Here is a 6,254-nt window from a genome sequence, read left to right on the forward strand (position 1 = left end):
TATCTGTGGTATGATAGTTTTTGAAACCTTTTTAATGATTTTCCTCCAGTTAAGTAAAGATTTAACTGAATAGGCATAACATAAGCACTGAAAAGCTGTTAGCCATATAGATGTTTACCGCGCTGTCACCACTATGATGCGGATATATTTCTGTGTCCTCAGAAGAAGGAAACAGTCCTGGAAGTGGAAGGCATATCCATAAGAACACATTTTTAGTCAGTATTTGAACATACATGTATAGGGCAAGATTTTTTTCTGGTTGGGAAAGCACTTGAGGCTGCTATGGTGACACAGTAGGGAAATTCAGGGTCTGAAATCCAGAAATACAGTCTTTGAGTGTCTGAATTTATGACTTCTAGTTTAAAGAGACGTAAAGAAAGTTAACACTTAGATATTTATATTAAGAGGAATGCCAGTGGAATAAGTGGATTAACTGCTGGAGTATAGAGCCTCCTGCTCCAGTACTCCCTCCTCTTCTACCTCCAAACTTAAAATAGGTTATATAGTGGGGTAGCCATTGATAAGAGACACCATTATGCTATCTAATTTTGAGAAGTGGAACATGTGTTCAAGTTCCTGCCTCAGACCATGCAGAAGAAATATCTTTGCCTGAAGCCTGGATAAATAATCATGCTGTATATGGCATGAATTATTCTTGATTAATAGTAAATTGCTGCAGCCTTTAGTTTCAACTACAGCTGCAGTATTATTGCCATCACCTTGTTATTTCTCCACTAGTATGGCTAGACTGACAAAAATATTATGAAATTTCAATGAAATTTACTACATTATTTAATTATACCCAGACTACTATCCTGACTACTTGTGAAATTTGTATTTCACGGAGTACTTTGAGAAGCTGTGGTATCACTTCCCCACTACTGCAAATGTTCTCGTAATTATTAATTTCCAAATTGTCTTTTTTTTTTTTTTTTTTTTTTTTTTAATTTAAAAAGCAACTAAAATACCTCATGTGTCACTCCAGCTCCTAAATATCCTGTTTCTGAAAAGGTGTTTGTCACCACTGTCATATGTTACATACCTGTACAAAATCTTGACTCCACATGTGCTGAAACTTCATCATTCTTCATATCCCCAGGTTTTCCATAATGCATTTTCTTCTCATCTCTCCTCTCACCTCTTATACAGTTCTTCAGACTTTGGCATGATCATCTGACTTCTTCCATATATGGAGATATTGTAAGGAGATGCATGAACACTTCATAACAATTATTAAAAAAACTATACTAACACCTCATACTGTTACAATAAAAATAGTAACAGTTATAATTCTTGTTCTTAGATCCAACTTGGTGGGCTGGAGGGTTCTCTTTGTTTTGTTTGTTTGTTTGTCTTGGTTTATAGTTTTTTTGGTTGTGTGTGTGTGTGTTCAGGTTTTCTTTTGTTTTACACAAGAGATCTACGCCTACTCCATCATATAGCACAACTCTGGTACTAGAGCTTTGGCAAAGAAAACATGTTTCACCTTGAAAAATAAGACCTTTGACCTTTTTTGTCTGTCAGGAAAAGCCCAAGATTAATGCGAGAAGGAGTATTCTGGTGTGAAACAGGGTCCAAGTCTTGGAGACCAAGGGCAACCTCCAGTCAGCAATAGAATTTCATTGCTTCCTTAGTAGGTTCACTTTCCAAGACCATTTTATGTAGGTCCTATGGACCCTGGCTAGCCTGATGTAATCTTAAAGTCTTCTTATGCCTTGTTCCTGATTCTTGGAACTCTTCATGTGGCAGTTTGGGAGATTGTTCCCATGGAACCAACCAATGTTCTTCAATGCCCAGTTCAAAGGGAGATTTTTAGTGCCCATCCTTATGTAAGAATGGTAATGACAGCTGTATTAATCCATAGCCATCCACAGAATCTGCTTCATTCAGAACCTGAGTGTAAAGGGTCAGTACCATTTCAGATGATTTCTGATTTCAGTAGATGGAGCCAAGAGGCTCACAGCAACATCTGGGTGCAAGAATGAGGCTGACATGTGATTGAACCACATAACTGTGGAGCTGAGTTGGAGAGCAGACTGGTGCACTAGATCACCAAGTGAACTACTGGCCATGAAGGATTTTGTGGAAAGGTCTTGTACCAGAAATGAGCAGGAGCTTTGCATGTGCCAGATGCTCAGATGAGTGCTTTATGAAAACATGCATGATCACAACATGTCATTCATTATAGTGTGAAAGTTTAGGCTCCAAAAAGACTAAGCTAGTTAGTACTTGGTTAGCACCCTAATGCTTTAAACCTCCTCTCGATCTTGAAGATATCACCCTGATATTCGGTGCCAGAAAATCAAAATGTGTGACCGTGATTTTGGATTCTTGTACCCACTACACAGTCAGGCATGGTGGACTAAATTTAAGTAGAATATGAAGCAAGGGTTCTCTCAACAAAGTAGGCATTTCTGATTCTTTTATCCAAAAAGCACATAGTGAAACAGAAGGGAAGGGAAGGGAAGGGAAGGGAAGGGAAGGGAAGGGAAGGGAAGGGAAGGGAAGGGAAGGGAAGGGAAGGGAAGGGAAGGGAAGGGAAGGGAAGGGAAGGGAAGGGAAGGGAAGGGAAGGGAAGGGAAGGGAAGGGAAGGGAAGGGAAAATGCAGAAAAGAGCAATAAGACTAATCAGTGTTATAGAGAGGCTTCCACACCTTAGAAATCATAAAAATATCATAATAGAATGGTTTGGGATGAAAGGGACATTAAGGATCATCTAGTTCCAACATCCCTTGCCATGGGTGAAAAATAATAAATCTAGGGCACTGCAACATGGGGAAAATAAATATAAAACAATACAATAACAAAGAACATGAATTAAGGGAGCAACATATGAGTGTTTATAAAATCTTTAACCACCCTTGAGAATGCACATAGGGAATTATTGATTCCTGTTCTTTCCCATGCAAGAATATGGGACACTAGATGAAAGAAGTGGCTGTTGAGTTGAAAACTAAGGAAAAGAGATACTTCTGAATGCAACAAGTAGCTAATCTGTGAAACTCATCGCTATATGCTATGGATGTTTTAAAATGTCTCATGTTCAAACTTACTGAGAAAAAATGAATATAAACAATTTTCATTCAAGAACTCTTAATTACAGTTTACTAGAGACTGGACAAATATGGGAAATAGTATTACATGCTTGCCGGGTTCTTATCCTTTCTGCTGGCAACTGCTAGAGGACATTTTCAGAGAGAATATGAGACTAGCTAGACCTTTGGTTTGAATCGCTATGGCTGTTCTTATTTTCTTATGATTTTAAACTGCATGTTATTCCAGAAGTTCCCAGGCTGCAATACTAACTTCAGCTTTGGTCTAAGTGATTACACAGGTGGTATTTCAGTAGACAGTAGTATGAGAACAGTGGTATAGGAGTGTCAAATTTGGGCTGGGAACAACCCAAATTGATCATCAAACTCAGAAGTTTATAATATATTACTAGGATTCAGTTGCCTGATATACATTTAATCTCTGGTTTGGATTATAAATTAAACTGGAATTTAAATAAAAGTTGTGGCCAGAGGCCTTTAACTCTGATGATAGCTGTCACAAGGCTTCTTTTGAGCCACAAGGCACAAAATAGAAGGGTTGCGCTATTTTTGATTGAACACAGAATTATTTTTCAAACTCCCTTTCTAAAACCATTTAAATTTCATTTGTGGCTTGGCTTTTCCATAAACTCTTTGTTCATTAGACTTATAGTTGCTTCTGTTGAAAACAGAGATGCTTTCAAGTGAAATGTTTTAAGGAGGTTTAGAAAATGTTCTGGTATGAATTTTAAAAGTAATGGATATTCCCCTGATTTATATCATTATATCATACATGTAAAAGTGAAAAAAATGTTTTTAATTGCCTTTGTTGTTATTGTTGTTGTTAGTAAATTTCTAACTTCACAGTGTGTGTATGGAATGTTGATCTGATCTGGAAATGAGGGTCAGTTTTCAGCACAGATGAATTATTTAGAAAAAATACAATGTGACATTTTGAAAAAAGTAGATGAAATATAATTTTGCTAAGTATAGTATTAAGAAATGAAGCATAGAATGGTTATAGAAATAAGTATAGTAATTGACATTAGATTAAGGATAAGGACAGTGTCATCAAATAAAGTCATAATTTAGATTTTCAAATGTATTAGATTTTTTTTAACTGTTAGCAATTAATATGTGCTATTATGACTTTAAATTGATTAACACTTTTTAGAAAAAATATATAAGAAATGGCTACATTAATCAAAGTAAATCAAGCTATATTAATGCAAGTTCTTTTAATGATGAAAGACACTACGTTTGTAAACACTTTTGTCTTTTTACATGTTTAAATAAATTTTCTGTTCTTTGAACAGGAAAATGTTTAAGACCGACAAAATAGTCATAGTCTGCAACCTACACAGGAAAAGTCTTTGATTACAGTAAAATTGCACAAAAAAAAAAAAAAAAAAAAAAAAAAAAAAAAAAAAAAACATTAAAAGGCATTGGACAGACATAAAACCTAACCTTTTGAGCTGAAGAATACTTAATATTCTCTTCATGATCATGCAAGGGGAAATTCTTTGCTATGGAATAGCTATTTTCCTGTTAAGCAGGCTATTTCATCAATGATTTATTCCTGAGATGTAATAGGTCGTTTAAAATGGTGGTTTAAAAGTTAGACCTTTTTTGTTTAATTTTCTCACAGGCAGTTGGTAATTATCATGGTCCTGCAGTTTCTCTGGAATGCTGTGGAGGGTCAAATGCCAATGGAACCCTGCTTTATAGGGTAATTAAGACAGTAGACATGGTTATTAAATACTTCGTGCTAAACTAAACTGGAATGCTGTTAAATAAAATCCAAAATCATAAATAAAATATGGCTATTCTAGTGAAAAAAATAAAAAGAAAAAATAAAAAGAAAAAGAAAGTCACCCTACAAACGTATTTGCAGTAAACAGCTCTGGCTGAATTGTGCCTGAAATTCTGCCATTTAAGTATCTGTGGACTTGCTAGATGTTTCAGGAATATTTTAAAACTAAAAATAAGTGCAAAGTGCTCCATGTGTGTTTTGTGTGCCCAGAAATCTAGTACAGTAATCAAAATTCAACCTCATAGTGCTCAGTGTATCTAAAGAATGTGAAAATACTCCACAATGAATAGAACCTTCTGTATTCATAATTACCATGCAGCATGTACTGGAAAATATGTACTAAAATAGTATGATGGATGTAGGTTTAATGTGAATACCAAATGAAGTTCGGAGAATCCTTTTGAAAATACCATAGGATGATAGCCTTTTTTTAAGAGCTTACCAGGTACTGTAGCAGTTTCATTTGTGCCTAACTGAAAATTTTATGTTTGCAGTATGCTTTAGGCCACATATCTGTGCATCTTATATGCAGAAGAGGGTGGCAAAGATTAAATGCTTGATCAACATAGGTAATGCTAAGCAATATGAAAGTTGAAATATTGCAATCTGTAAGATATCTCCCTCAGAATATGCAGCAAACTTGTCTTTTTATTTTTTCCTTACCAAAGAGATAGGGTAATACAATATAGTCCTAGAAAAATGTGATGAGTACAAAAAAACAGTGGGAAATTTACTTTGGAAAATCAGTCCAATATAAAACAAAGTCCCTAGAACACATAACACAATTTGTACATGTGATCCAAAATCGTATTCTCTTTGTTCAAAGTCTGGAAAATGAAATATGTAAGTTTACTGGCAAATTCATTGCATCACCAGAAAAAAAGAAAGAACTATGTCTCCACCCTCAAAGAGAAAAAAAAAAAAAATAAAAGAAAAAGAAAATATATATTTCCAATTCTAGCTGTAAAACTGGAAGCCAGAATGTGTAGTTGGCAGGCACAGAGCCAGCTGACTTTAGATCACTAGCCTTTCCATCAGATCAGTCTTCCTATTTCCACATGGAACACATTTTAAGTTAACAATGTGTAGTTTGGCAAAGGAATTGTTTTTCTTTGGCATAGAGCAGTTGTCTCATTTCTTTAAAAAAAAAAAAAAAAAGTATTTTCTGCCTTATATATACATTGTGTGTCAACATTTGTTTGAACATTAAAAACAGTTGTTACATCAAAAAAAAAATATTCTATTGTTATTTTTTTTTTCTGTATATGCAGATAGAAATTATGGAAATTTATTGTTAATTCATCTGTATACTGGCTCGTGTAATTCATCCAGTTTCTAATGTTTACTTAAATACTCATGTAAATGCCTATAAAAATGTTGATTAAGCTACTTGACCACAGACACTCAGA

This window comes from Aythya ferina (genome assembly GCF_964211825.1).
Source record: "Aythya ferina genome assembly, chromosome: 2".
In the NCBI taxonomy this organism is placed as follows: domain Eukaryota; kingdom Metazoa; phylum Chordata; class Aves; order Anseriformes; family Anatidae; genus Aythya; species Aythya ferina.